At 49.6% G+C, this 13,937-nt stretch overlaps 2 pseudogenes; both read left to right on the forward strand.

Moving 5' to 3' along the window:
• The first annotated feature begins 7,419 nt into the window (after window positions 1-7,419).
• Window positions 7,420-10,185, forward strand: LOC147750794 (28S ribosomal RNA; annotated as a pseudogene).
• Window positions 10,186-10,188: 3 nt separating this feature from the next.
• Window positions 10,189-11,610, forward strand: LOC147750795 (28S ribosomal RNA; annotated as a pseudogene).
• Window positions 11,611-13,937: the final 2,327 nt, after the last annotated feature.

The raw sequence follows: 13,937 nt of genomic DNA on the forward strand, positions 1-13,937 counted from the left end.
TGTGTGGGCTTAAGTGGTAGATTATCAAGATTTTGAGCCCAATTAACAAGAACCTCGTTAATTTTGTTGTTGCTTGTATGGCCAGTTTGTGGATCAAAGTTCAATCCAAGGTATCTCTCACTTATTCCTAAATGAATGTTTTCAATATTTTGTTTTTCAAACTGCCATGGTTTACAGTTGTTAATCAGGATTTTATCTTTATGGCAGAGGTCTTCAATCTGTGGGGCGTGACCCCCAGGGGGGTCATGGAGTCCTGGGAAGGGGGTCGCAGAAAAGATTCTGTCAGTTTGCCTTAGAGGCGTCGGGCTGATTGAGGGTGCTCACGGCGGAGGCCTAATTCACACCGAGGGGTGAAAAACATCAAAGCCTCATTAACAAGTAAAAGGTATTTTAAAGACCTGTGAAGTACTCGGGTGTGGCTTTGTGTGTGTCCAGGGAAGCTGTTTCAGCCGGGCTCACATATACGAGGGGAGGGGAGGGGTGGGGTGACTGGGGTAGGAGGCTGTAGCCCTTTGAGTTCAATGGGCGTTGCGCGCCTGAAGCTGTGGGTCCCGCCAGTTGAGCACGTGAAAGGTCCTCATTGGTTCAAGTCCCACAAGCCCTCATACCTGGTGCCTGTGCGAAGAAATGTGCCTGAGAGTCTGTTCTTCATGGTGAGATGTTGTTACAGCCTGTCTGCCACCCCCAACCCCCGCCCCCAGCAGGAAGGCACAGAGATGCCCACCCATGAGAGAGGAAGAAGAAGGAAGAAGACACAGAGAGATACTGAGCCCCCCCATGAGAGAGGCACATACAAGGTGGTTGAATGAATGATGGATGGATGGATGAAAGGGTGGATGGATGAAGGATGATTGTATGGATGAAAGGGTGGATGGCTGTATGGATGGACAGATGGAAGGATGAAAGGGTGGTCGGATGAAGGATGGATGGATGTAAAGAAGAAAGGGTGGATGGATAAAGGATGGATGGATGGATGTGTCAAAAGGTGGGTGGATGAATGATATGCGGATGGATGTATGAAAGGGTGGATGGATGGGTGGATGGATGGATGGATGAAGGATGCATGTATGGATAGAAGGATGAAAGGGTAGATGGATGAAGGATGGATGTATGGATTTGTGAAAAGGTGGGTGGATGAATGATGAGTGGATGGATGGATGAAAGGGTGGATGGATAAAGGATGGATGGATGAAAAGGTGGATGAATGAACGATGTATGTATGAATGGATTGATGAAAGGGTAGATGGATGAAGGATGGATGTATCTATACTAATAATATAAAGAGAGAGACCAAACCGCTGAGGCAGGTAAGCTCCAGAACCTCAGCGGAACACCGCATGCAGCATTGGAAAGGTGAGGCAAAGCAGATGGACATAGGCTATACACCAACGCAATATATTGTTAGGAAGGGACAAAGCCCGTTGTGGGACAAAGTAGTTTGTTGGAAGTAGCACCAGCTCTGAGGTGGGCGTGTGCATGGTGGTGGGCGTGTGTGTTCTATAAAGTGTGAGACACCGCATGAGAATATCGTTGTGTCACAGGTATTGTGGTGGGGCGTGAGATGCGGCCTGAGAATAGCGTTCTGAGAATAGCGTTCTATCGCAGCACTCACGCCCCCTGAGAATAGCGTTCTGTAAAGCGTGAGATGCCACATGAGAATAGCGTTCTATCGCAGCTCTCATGCCCCCTATTATTCTTACCTACTCGAACCATTGCAGACATTCTTTTTTATACCCGGACAACGTCGGGACGGGCAGCTAGTGGATGGATAAAAGGGTGCATGGATGAATGATGGATGGATGTGTGAAAAGGTGGGTGGATGGATGGATAGATGAAAGGGTGGGTGGATGAAGGATGGCTGTATGGATGGAAGGATGAAAGGGTGAACAGGTGAAGGATAGATGGATGGAAGGAAGAAAGGGTGGATGGATGAAGGATGGATGTATGGATGGAAGGATGAAAGGGTGGATGCATGAAGGATGGATGGATGCATGTGTGAAAGTGTGGGTGGACGAATGATGGATGGATGGATGTGATGAGGTCTAACAGGCGTATTTATGGTTGTCGATAGTTGTTGATGATGAGGGATACCAGTTTCTAGAAACTTTTGTCAGAAGGGGGTCCTTACGCCTAAAAAGGTTTTACAAGGCGGTCTCGGCATCAAAAAGTTTAAAGACCTCTGCTTTATGGTGACTGATATAAAATCGATTTGTCTTTTTCACATTGAGTTTTAATCCGATTGTTTTACTGAATTTTTCAATGATTTTCAAATTTGCACTCATTCTTTCCCAGGTGCTGCTGAATACTACAATGTTATCGGCAAAGTAGAGAGCGGTTATTTGCTCAATAAGACAATCAGATCCGAATGTGAAGCCCTTGCCATCTTTCTGTAGATCACAGATCAGAAGATCCATGGCAATTTTAAATAGCAGTGGGGATAAAGAGTCACCTTGTTTAAAGAGTCACCTTGTTTAACCCAAGATTTCATTGTTATTTCAGGAGTTGATTTGTTGTTCTTTTCCATGAAAAATTTTGTTGAGTCAGTGTAGAAGTCTTTTATTATGTCTCTGATGTATGATGGAACTCTGTGCCTTGGAAGATTCTGTATAATGTGACCATGGATGACAGAGTCAAAGGCTTTTGAGATATCCACGAACACTACTGCTAATGAGTGACTGTTTTTTCGATTTTTATGATATTTTGCAGAAGAGTCAGATTCTCGAGACAACCTCTCACCTTCATGAAGCCTTTTTGTCTTGTATTTAATTCAGCAAAACATTTGAGTCTTTTAGTTAGTATTTTTGTGAATAACTTCATGAATGCAATACCGATGGTAATTGGACGCCAATTAATGAATTTTTCAGGTTCACAAATCGGTAAATTTTTAGGTATCAATATCAACCAGTTCTTTTTGATACTTTTTGGTACTCTTCTCATCGGTAACCAAGACAATAATTTATTTATTTATTTATTTATTTATTTATTTATTGCCATTTGTAAAGCGCAACATATACCCGTAGGCGTCTTGGCGCTAGTTGTTTGCTGAGGTCTAGCTGAAATGAAGGTTCTCTGAATATACCCTGTAAAGTTATTGAGTAAACAGCCACGTTTTGAGTCTCCTGCGAAATTGGAGCAGCGTTGGGCAGGTTCTAATGTCCAGTGGGAGAGTGTTCCACAGTTTTGGTGCCGCGACCGTAAAGCGACGGTCGCCCCAGGATACTGTTTTGACACGTGGAATCACTAAGAGATTGCTGTTGGAAGACCTGAGTTGACGAGAAGGCTGATATGGTATCAGTTGCTCCCTCAATGAGTGTGGGCCTTGTCCGTTGAGTGTCTTATAGACAATACATAGTGACTTGAATTTGATCCGGTTCTGGATCGTCAGCCAGTGAAGTCGCGGGATGGCATCTGAAGTGGACACATATTTAGGGATTCCAAAAACCAGGCGGGCTGCAGCATTTTGCACTGACTGTAATTTTCTCAGGACTCTGGTTTGTGTGTTCAGAAATAGTCCATTACAGTAATCCAGTGATGATAAAACCAGGGAGCTGACTAAAGTTTTAATCGCCGCCACTGGAAGGTAAGGACTGATTTTTTTGATCATGCAAAGTTTGTAGTGGGCTGTAGAAGCCACTTTGTTTGCATGGTCCATGAAATTGAGGCCATCATCAAAGATGACACCCAAATTTCTTACCTTGGGTACTGGTTTGGGGATTGCTCCAAAACTGGCTGGCCACCATTGGGCTGACCAGTTTGGTGAGAGAGGGCCAAATATCACAACTTCAGTTTTTTCTGAATTAAGTTTCAGGCAATTAGTTGCCATCCAGTCTCCTATCTCCGTCATACCCCTCTGAAAACGCTGGGCCACTTCTAGTCCGTCTCCCTTTATGGCCAGAACCAATTGCGTGTCGTCAGCATATGAGGTAAGGCCCATCCCATGTGCTTTGATAACATTAGCAAGGTCCGACACATAGATGTTAAATATTGTCGGACTCAGGGATGAGCCTTGAGGTACCCCACATGGCAGCGTCAGCTTAGCAGATTGATAAGATCCTAGGGTGACGGCCTGAGTTCTCTCAGAAAGGAAAGTTGCCAGGAGTTCCTTGGCTGTGTGGCAGATACCCATCTTCTCGACACGATCGACCAAGATCTTGTGGTCGACCGTGTCGAAAGCTGCCGAGAGGTCTAGCAGTACCAGTACTGCCGTTCCCCCAAGATCTCTAATTCGGCGCACATCATCGGCGGCTTTAATTAAAGCCGTTTCTGTCCCATGATGTTTCCGAAAACCGAACTGGGTATCATCCAGTAGACTATGCCTCTCAATATATTCTGATAATTGAATATTCATGGCCTTTTCCACCACTTTGGCCAGAAAAGGCAAGCTAGCAATTGGTCGATAGTTTTTTAACTCAGTCTTGTCTGCTCCTGGTTTCTTCAAGAGAGGTTTGAGCAGTGTATTTTTTAAGGACTGAGGGTAGTTTCCTGAACGCAGTATGGAGTTACATACTATAACATTCTGGGCAACAGTCTTGGTTGCCTGCTATGCACTTTATTCAAGTAATTCAGACCAATCTTATCAGGCCCCACTGCTTTCTTTAAATTGGAGTCATCTAAGGCGTTAGTTATTTCGAGCAGTTTAATTTCTTTACATAGATTTCTAATTTCCCATTCATCTGGTATGCGATCAATTGGTATGAAGTTAGGGTTTTTTTTGTTTTCTTTTTCAATTATGCCTTTGTAGTATTGGAAAATGTAATTAGCACTGCTTTGGCAAGTGGCATCTTCTGCCCCATCAGTGATAATTCTGGCAATGTTCTTTTTGTTTTTTTTAAACATTGCATGGTATTCTTTATAGCTGCCCTTTGCTTTTGCACAATTTTTCTTGTGTTGTCCGATTGAGCCTTCCGTTTTTCTAGTCTTCCTTTGTGATCTTGTTTTCTACTGAGGCATTGTGGTGCTCATCTTGAGCAGAGTTCATAGGCTCATTATTGAGTTCGCTTGCTGGTTCTCTACAATTTGTTGGTACAGGACTTATATCAGTGGTGGTTTCTGAGATATAAGTCACTATCTCGTCCATCAGATCTATAGCAGCTTCATGTTGCTCTATGTTTTGAGTGTACTTCTAGACTTCTGTGATTCTATCTTCCAGTTCATCCAAGTTCTTGATTTTCTGCGCACGTTTGCGATTGATAAAGTCTCTGCGCTTTTCTGTTGTTACTTCCACTGTAACCTCTGGCTCATCGCCAGAGTCTTTCTCAGAAACACTTGATTCTTGCAAAACATCTTTTGCTGAATTTTTTACTCTTATCTCTTCTATCTCTTCTTTTTTCTGCAATTTGATCTTTATTTTTACTGTCATAATGTGGAATCATCAGAGCATTCATATTTCTCTTGTTCTCATACACTTTTTCCAATTCTGCTAATAGCAGTATATCTTCCTGTGACCATAATTTAGATGGATTGCTGCTTGCTGAAGCTGCTAGTCTAGCCTCATGTTGCGCTCTTGGATGAGCATGCTGAGCATGTTGCGAATCTCCAAATCTGAGGTCACAGAAGCTGCACAGGAATGGCAGCTCTCCTTTTTTAGGTCTTCCTTTATATTTGGCCTAATGGCATGTATTATTGTGGTATTCGGCTTCTTTGTCACATTTTGAGCAATACGTTTTCAGGTAGAAGCCTTTATGCTTGTTGTAGACATGTTTTCTCAATTCTAAAAAGATCCCAATATGTCTCCACACAAGTCACATTTACACTTTTCGTTTGGGTATTTCCAATGTGACTTTTTTGTGTAGTCACTTTTCTTTGTTATTATTCTTTGCTGACCTCAAACACATTGGGTAGATTTTTAAAGTTGGTTTTAACAATGTCATTCTTGGCTGAGGAGGCCATGAACTCGATGATTTCGCTGAGGTCTACTGTTGTGTTTTCTTCTGGTATGGAGGTTGAATTATGGCCTATATTGTGATCTGAATCGTTGTTGCTTGTTGCATTGTTTAAATCGGGTGCTGGTTTTTCAAATTCGGTGAAGAGGTTAATGATTTCAGGGTTTTTAATGTCCATGAACTACCCCATCTAGAATTGTGTTTGTTTGCTTCCCCATTTTTAACTATCACGCTTGCCCCCATGATAGAACTTTGTTTGGCCTGTCTCTATAGCCTTCTCTTCGCAGATTCTAGCACTAAGAGTGTCATAGTTACTCCCGCCATTTATCCGCGTTTCATTGAATTTCTTCACCTTGACATTCAGAGAACTGGGCAGAAATCACAGCGCATCAACACCCACCTCAGTCCTTTGTGGTGCTTTGTTTTACTTAAACAGTCAGATTCCCTTGGTCTGCACCAGTTCAAAGTCAGCTGCTAGGCGCCGGCACAGGCAGAAGGCTGGCCCTACATCCCCATGGAGGGGAGATGGGGAGGGGCGACCACCGTAGCTGGGGCGATCCACAGGAAGGGCCCGGCTCATGTCCTCCCTGAAGGGTGGTGCCTCGTCCAGCCGCAGCGAGTGCCAAAGCCCTGCTTCGCGCCCCAGCCTGACCGCCCAAGCCTGACCGCCCCAGCCCTTAGAGACAATCCTTATTCCAAAGTTACGGATCTGACTTGCCGACTTCCCTTACCTACATTGTTCCAACATGCCAGAGGCTGTTCACCTTGAAGACCTGCTGCAGATATGGGTACGCCCCGGTGCAAGATTTACACAATCTCCCCCTGATTTTCAAGGACCAGCGAGAGCTCACTGGACCACGCCAGAATCGCAATGCTTTCTAAGGCTTAGACCTCTCTTTCACGGTGAACCCATTCCAGGATGCCCTGCCCTTCACAAAGAAAAGAGAACTCTCCTCTAGGCTTCTCCGAGATCGTTTGTGTTACCGCACTGGGCCCCGTGAGGACACCCGTCTCTGCCACTCTGGGTTCAGGGATCTGAACCTGACTCCCTTTCGAATGGCCGAGGGTAACGGAGGCCATCACCTGTCCCTTCCAAATGGCGCTTGCCCATGTCTTAGGACAGACTGACCCATTTTCAACCGCTGTTCAACTGCTGTTCACATGGAGCCCTTCTCGTTGAAGAGAGAGTTCATGAGGGTGTTAAACCGTTGAGAGGTAAAAGGGTGGGGTCCGTGCAGTGCACCCAGAGGATTCAACATGGCGAGAAGGTCAGTGGCCCAGGAGTTCTGTCCCCTCTGCCGGACCCGGCGCCCGGGCCCTACCCAGCCCCGTAGGGCGCATTTCCTCCTCGAGGCGCACCGGGACAGGGACGGGGGGATGGGGCACTCTGTTCCTGGCACAACTGTCGACTGGGGCGGACTGTGCTCAATGCGCCCCGACTGCGTTGCACCACCGGGTGCTGGGAGGCCAATGCTGAGCACCAGGGGTCTACGGCGTTGTTGGTTACCCACCCCACCCAACCTGACTTGAAACATGAACCAAGCAGCCTAATAACTGTGAGTCAGAGGGCAGAGCAAAACCCAGTGGTGCAATGGAGGTGAGGGCCAGCACACGCTGGCTGAGGTGGGATCCCGCTGCGCATCTGGCGGTGGGCGCATCACCAGCCCGTCTCGCCCGCTGTGTCGGGATGGTGGAGCATGAGCATGCGTGATAGGACCCGAAAGATGGTGACCTATGCCTGGGCAGGGCAAAGCCAGAGGAAACTCTGGTGGAGGTCCATAGTAGTCCTGATTTGCTAATCGGTCATCCGACCTGGGTATAGGTGCGAAAGACTAATCGAACCATCTAGTAGCTGGTCCCCTCCGAAGTTTCCCTCAGGTTAGCTGGTGCTCAGAGCCCCCAGTTTTATCTGATAAAGCAAATTGTTAGAGGTCTTGGGCTGAAATGATCTCAACCTATTCTTAAACTTTAAATGGATAAGAAGCCCGGCTCACTGGTGTGGAGCCGAACATGGAATGTGAAGGCCTTGTGGGCCACTTTTGGTAAGCAGAACTGGCGTTGCGGGATGCACAGAATGTCGAGTTAAGGCACCCAATGCCGATGCTCATCAGACCCCAGAAAAGGTGTTGCTTGATATAGACAGCAGGACGGTGGCCATGGAAGTCGGAATCTGCTAAGGAGTGTGTAACAACTCACCTGCTGAATCAACTAGCCCTGAAAATGGATGGCACTGGAGCATTGGGCCCATACCCGGCCATCGCCTGCGCTGAGAGCCGCAGGGGGTAAGCCACGATGAGTAGGAGGGCTGCTGTGGTACGCACAGAAGACCGGGGTGAGGGCCCTGGTGGAGCAGCCGCAAGTGAAGATCTTGGTGGTAGTAGCAAATATTCAAACAATAACTTTGAAGGCCAAAGTGGAGAAGGGTTCCATTTGAACAGCAGTTGAACATGGGTCAGTTAGCCTTAAGAGATGGGCGAGTGCTATTCTGAAGGGACGGGTGACGGCCTACGTTGCCCTCGGCCGATTGAAAGGGAGTCTGGTTCAGATCCCTGATCCCAGAGTAGCGAAGCCGGCACACTCATGGTGTCCAGTGCGTTAACGCAAACAAACCCGGAGAAGCGGTCGGCTGACGTGGGGAGAGTTCTTTTCTTTGTGAAGGGCAGGGCACCCTGGAATGGGTTCGCCCCAAGAAAGGGGGTGAGCCTTGGAAAAGCATCGCAGTTTCGGAAGCGTCCAGTGAACTCTTGCTGGTCCTTGAAAATCTAGGGGAGATGGTATGAATCTCATGCCAGGCCATACCCATATCTGCGGTACGAAAGGGGGTGGTGATGGACGGAGCATCTGAATCAATCAAACACTCACACCCAGTCAAAAGATCTGGGTTTGATCCATCACCGTTCTTTAGCCCACTCTGCCACCCCAGTTCAGACATGGCTATATGCAAATCAGTCTGACCCTGTGCCTCATGGGAACAGTCCAGCCCGAACTGCCAAGCCATGTCTTCCCTGGACCGGAAACAAGCTTCCGAGGACCGGTTTCTGGCATTCCAGCCGTCTTCAGCCCGGCTTGCCTGAATCCAGTGGCAAAGTGAGCAAGGGACTCACGTCTGAGCATACCCTGCCAGACTTATGGCGGCCAAAAGCGGTACAAAAGGGGGTGGTGATGGACGGAGCATCTGAATCAATCAAACACTCACACCCAGTCAAAAGATCTGGGTTTGATCCATCACCGTTCTTTAGCCCACTCTGCCACCCCAGTTCAGACATGGCTATATGCAAATCAGTCTGACCCTGTGCCTCATGGGAACAGTCCAGCCTGAACTGCCAAGCCATGTCTTCCCTGGACCAGAAACAAGCTTCCGAGGACCGGTTTCTGGCATTCCAGCCGTCTTTAGCCCGGCTTGCCTGAATCCAGTGGCAAAGTGAGAAAGGGACTCACGTCTGAGCATATCCTGCCACACTTATGGCGGCCAAAAGCGGTACAAAAGGGGGTGGTGATGGACGGAGCATCTGAATCAATCAAACACTCACACCCAGTCACAAGATCTGGGTTTGATCCATCACCGTTCTTTAGCCCACTCTGCCACCCCAGTTCAGACATGGCTATATGCAAAGCAGTCTGACCCTGTGCCTCATGGGAACAGTCCAGCCCGAACTGCCAAGCCATGTCTTCCCTGGACCGGAAACAAGCTTCTGAGGGCCGGTTTCTGGCATTCCAGCCGCCTTCAGCCCGGCTTGCCTGAATCCAGTGGCAAAGTGAGCAAGGGACTCACGTCTGAGCATACCCTGCAACACTTATGGCAGCCAAAAACGGTACAAAAGGGGGTGGTGATGGACGGAGCATCTGAATCAATCAAACACTCACACCCAGTCAAAAGATCTGGGTTTGATCCATCACCGTTCTTTAGCCCACTCTGCCACCCCAGTTCAGACATGGCTATATGCAAATCAGTCTGACCCAGTGCCTCATGGGGACAGTCCAGCCCGAACTGCCAAGCCATGTCTTCCCTGGACCGGAAACAAGCTTCCGAGGACTGGTTTCTGGCATTCCAGCCGTCTTCAGCCCGGCTTGCCTGAATCCAGTGGCAAAGTGATCAAGGGACTCACATCTGAGCATACCCTTATGGCGGCCAAAAGCGGTACAAAAGGGGGTGGTGATGGATGGAGCATCTGAATCAATCAAACACTCACACCCAGTCAAAAGATCTGGGTTTGATCCATCACCGTTATTTAGCCCACTCTGCCACCCCAGTTCAGACAAACCCATATCTGCAGCAGGTCTTCAAGGTGAACAGCCTCTGGCATGTTGGAACAATTTAGTTAAGAGAAGCCGGCTAGTCAGATCCATAACTTCAGGATAAAGATTGGCTCTAAGGGCTAGAGCGCAAGGTTGGGCTGGGCACGTGCATAGGCTGGACGAGGCGCAGCCCTCCGGGGCAGCAGGGACTCTGGACGTGAGCCTGGCCCTTCCTGTGGATCGCCCCAGCTGCAGTGGTTGCCTCTCCCCGTGCCCCCTCCCGGGGGGTGTGGGGCCGGTGTTCTTCCTCAGTCGGTGCCTAGCAGCTGACTTAGAACTGGTGTGGCCAGGGTAATCCGACTGTTTAATTAAAGGTAGCCAAATGCATCATCGTCTAAGTAGTGAGGCGCATGAATGGATGAACATGGTTCCCACTGTCCCTACCTATTATCTAGCGAAACCACAACCAAGGGAATGGGCCTGGCAGGATCAGTGGAGAAAGAAGTCCCTGTTGAGCTTGACTCTAGTCTGGCACTGAGAAGAGACATGAGAGGTGTAGGAGAAGTGGGAGGCCCTTGGGCCGCTGGTGAAATACCACTACTCATCGTTTTTTCACTTACCTGGTGAGGTGGGGGGTGAGCCCCGTGGTGCTGTCGCTTCTGGCGCCGGGCACGACAAGCTCCGGGGACAGTGGCAGGTGGGGAGTTTGACTGGGGTGGTACACCTGTCAAACGATAATGCAGGTGTTCTAAGGCGAGCTCAGGGAGGACAGAAACCTCTCGCTGAGCAGAAGGGCAAAAGCTAGCTTGATCTCGATTTTCAGTATGAATACAGACCTTGAAAGCAGGGCCTCACGATTCTTCTGACTTTTTGGGTTTCAAGCAGGAGGTGTCAGAAAACTTATCACAGGGATAACTGGCATGTAGCAGGGAAGCGTTCATAGCGACATCGCTTTTCTGTCCTTCGATGGCCGGTCTTCCTATCATTGTGAAGCAGAATTCACCAAGAGTTGGATTGTTCACCCACTAATGGGGAACCTGAGCTGGGTTTAGACCGTCGTGAGACCGGTTAGTTTTACCCTATGGATGATGTGTTGTTGCAATAGTAATCCTGCTCAGTATGAGAGGAACTGCAGGTTCAGACATTTGGTGTATGTGCTTGGCTGAGGAACCAATGGGGCGAAGCTACCATCTGTGGGATTTTGACTGACCACCTCTAAGTCAGAATCCCCCCTAAACAGTAACCATACTGTAGTGCCACAGTGTCTCGGTTGGCCTGGGATACCGGGGGCCGGTGCGTAAAGCTGTTCATTTGGGGACTGAAGCACAGATGGAAGGGGGCTGCCTCCACCACCCTTAGTGCACCGTATGTTCATGGGGCACCAGGTGCTAAATCATTCGTAGATGACCTGATTCTGGGTCAGGGTTTCATAAGTAGTTGAGTAGCTACCTCACTGCTATCTACTGAAAGTCATCCTCTGAGCCACGCTTTTAACTCTCTGTGTGTGGATACCTGCAGACGCCTTCCTTCACTACACCCGGGGGTGGGTCCCTCTGCAGCTGGGCCAGTGGAAGGGATGCAGAGAGGGTAGCGCGGGCTTGCGGGAGGCTGCCTCCACCACCTGCCCTCCGGAAGGGGGGCCTTCCCTCCTGTCCCTGCCCCACCAGGTATGGGGACAGGTGCCACCATTTCTTGCGGGTCAGCAGGGTGACCAGATGGCCTGGGTTCGCAGGGCCCCCCTTTCCCACTGCTCCCACGCAAGTCCAGCAGGGAGGGGAGCAGCCCAGGGGAAGGAGCCTCCCAATCAGTGGCTTCGGAGCACCCACCCACCCTCACTGTCGTCGGACTGCAGAGTGACTAGGTCCAACTGTCTCGGGCCATCTGGGTGCTGGGTCGTCCTGGGCTATCTGGTCACCTGGCTGGGTGACCAGATGGCTGGCCTGCAGGCCGGCCAGGCTGACTCCAACTTCTGTCCTTCCCCAGGGTTCCGTAAGCCCCCACTACATGCGGGGTTGATAGTCGAGAAAAAGGGGTCCTTGGGCAGGCTGGTGAGGAGAGGATGTGGTCTGGGGAGCCTCTCCCCTGCCTGGCAAGGTTCAAAAGCAGGATCCAGGCCCGGGCTTCAGCTCTGTCTGGCAGGTCCTGGAGTGCGGGAGCCTCCCGTCCTGCAAGCCAGCCGAGGGTCTTTAAGCTGGGGATGGGGGTTCCATTGGGGCCCAGGGAGGCTCTCTCCAGCCTGGCTAGGGTTCCGAAGCTGGGACCGGGCCCAGTGCTAGAGCTCTGTCCAATGGGCCTGAGGTGCAGAAGCATTTCCGTCCTGCAAGCCAGCCAAGATTCTGGGTGCTGGGGCCACGGGGGTCCATCGGGGCCCGGTGGGGCTCTCCCCTGCCTGGCTAGGGTTCGAAAGCTGGGACTGAGCCAAGGACTTGAGCTCCATCCGGCAGGCTCTGGGTTGCGGCAGGCCCTCGTCCTGCAAGCCAGCCCAGGGTCCGGGCGCTGGCATTTGGGTCTGGCATTGGAGGCTTTCCCTTGCCTGGCTAGGGTTCGGAAGCTGGGACCGGGCCCGGTGGGGTGGAGCTCCATCTGGCAGGCTCGAGCTACGGGAGCCTCCCCATCCTGCAAGCAAGCCGAGGGGTCGGGGGGCTGGGGAGGCTTTCCCTGGCCTGGCTAGGGTTTGGAAGCTGGGAACAGGCCCAGGGCTTGAGCTCCGTCCGGCAGGCCCCGGAGTGACCTAGTTTCTTGAATTTGACACAGCGCTAACCAATTAAAGGACATATGGAACAGTTCCCTATGTGTGATTGTGACCACATCTGTAACAGTAAGCCACTACTTTGCTTCTAGATTTACCATATTTTCTTTGGATTTTACACTATTCACATGCACAGGATCTTTTGCAGTATAGACTGTCAAGGAAGCAGAAGAAGACATTGCTTTCTGACCCATGATACAACAAAATTCCATAGAGCATCCAATACTCTTAGAAAAGAATCTTCACAACATTTTCAAAACTAATGATCCACTCACTTCTGTTTCGGGTGATTCGTCAAGCGGGGGCTGAGAAATGGGGGGGTCCCAAAACGGTTGTTCCCTATGTTAATTTCCAGAGGAAATTGTTGACGCAGCTACAGCCCGAACTGCTGAACAGAATTATACCAAATTTGGCAGAAAGTGAGCTATTGGTCCAAAGTGCACTCTTTTTGTTAAATGGTATAAATCCATTCAGTATGTCATGAGAAATGTAAACATTTCTCAGATATTTAAATATGGGCGCGGAGGATCCGCAAACCCTCCCGATCTTGAGCCTTCGATATGATTGACTGCAAACACTGCAAACCAGGAAGTGTTGGCAGCCATCTTGTGACCCAGTTGAACTGAGAAAAGGTCCAAAAAACGCTAAAAATTAAGAAAATGGGAAAGGTTAGAAACACCCTGACCCTCTAGGCCTGCTCAGGGAGCCCCACAGGCACCCCCAGGGCCAAAAAAACAATGTTGGCGGGATTCACATTGGGTCTGAGAATTTAGCTGAAAAAAAATTAATGAAGTGCTGGCTCCCGTGCTTTGTTTTCTATAAAACTCTCGGGTGGGCCAGGTCCCGGCAATCATTAAAATAGATGTGGGGGCCTTTGAGAGGCCCCCGCATGCCCCAGGGGTTGCCATCTCCCGGGGCTTATTATGTTAAATGTGAGGGGCTGCATTCTCGGGGAGAGGGAGCTGCAAACATGCAGCTCCCTCTGCCCAAAAGCTAGGCCAGCTCCCCCAGGAAGCAGGGAGCCGTCAGGGACTGCGGGGGAATCAATGCTTCCCCAGTGGCCCCCAACA

The sequence above is a fragment of the Lissotriton vulgaris genome, chromosome 1_1 (genome assembly GCF_964263255.1).
Source record: "Lissotriton vulgaris chromosome 1_1, aLisVul1.2, whole genome shotgun sequence".
Lineage (NCBI taxonomy): Eukaryota > Metazoa > Chordata > Amphibia > Caudata > Salamandridae > Lissotriton > Lissotriton vulgaris.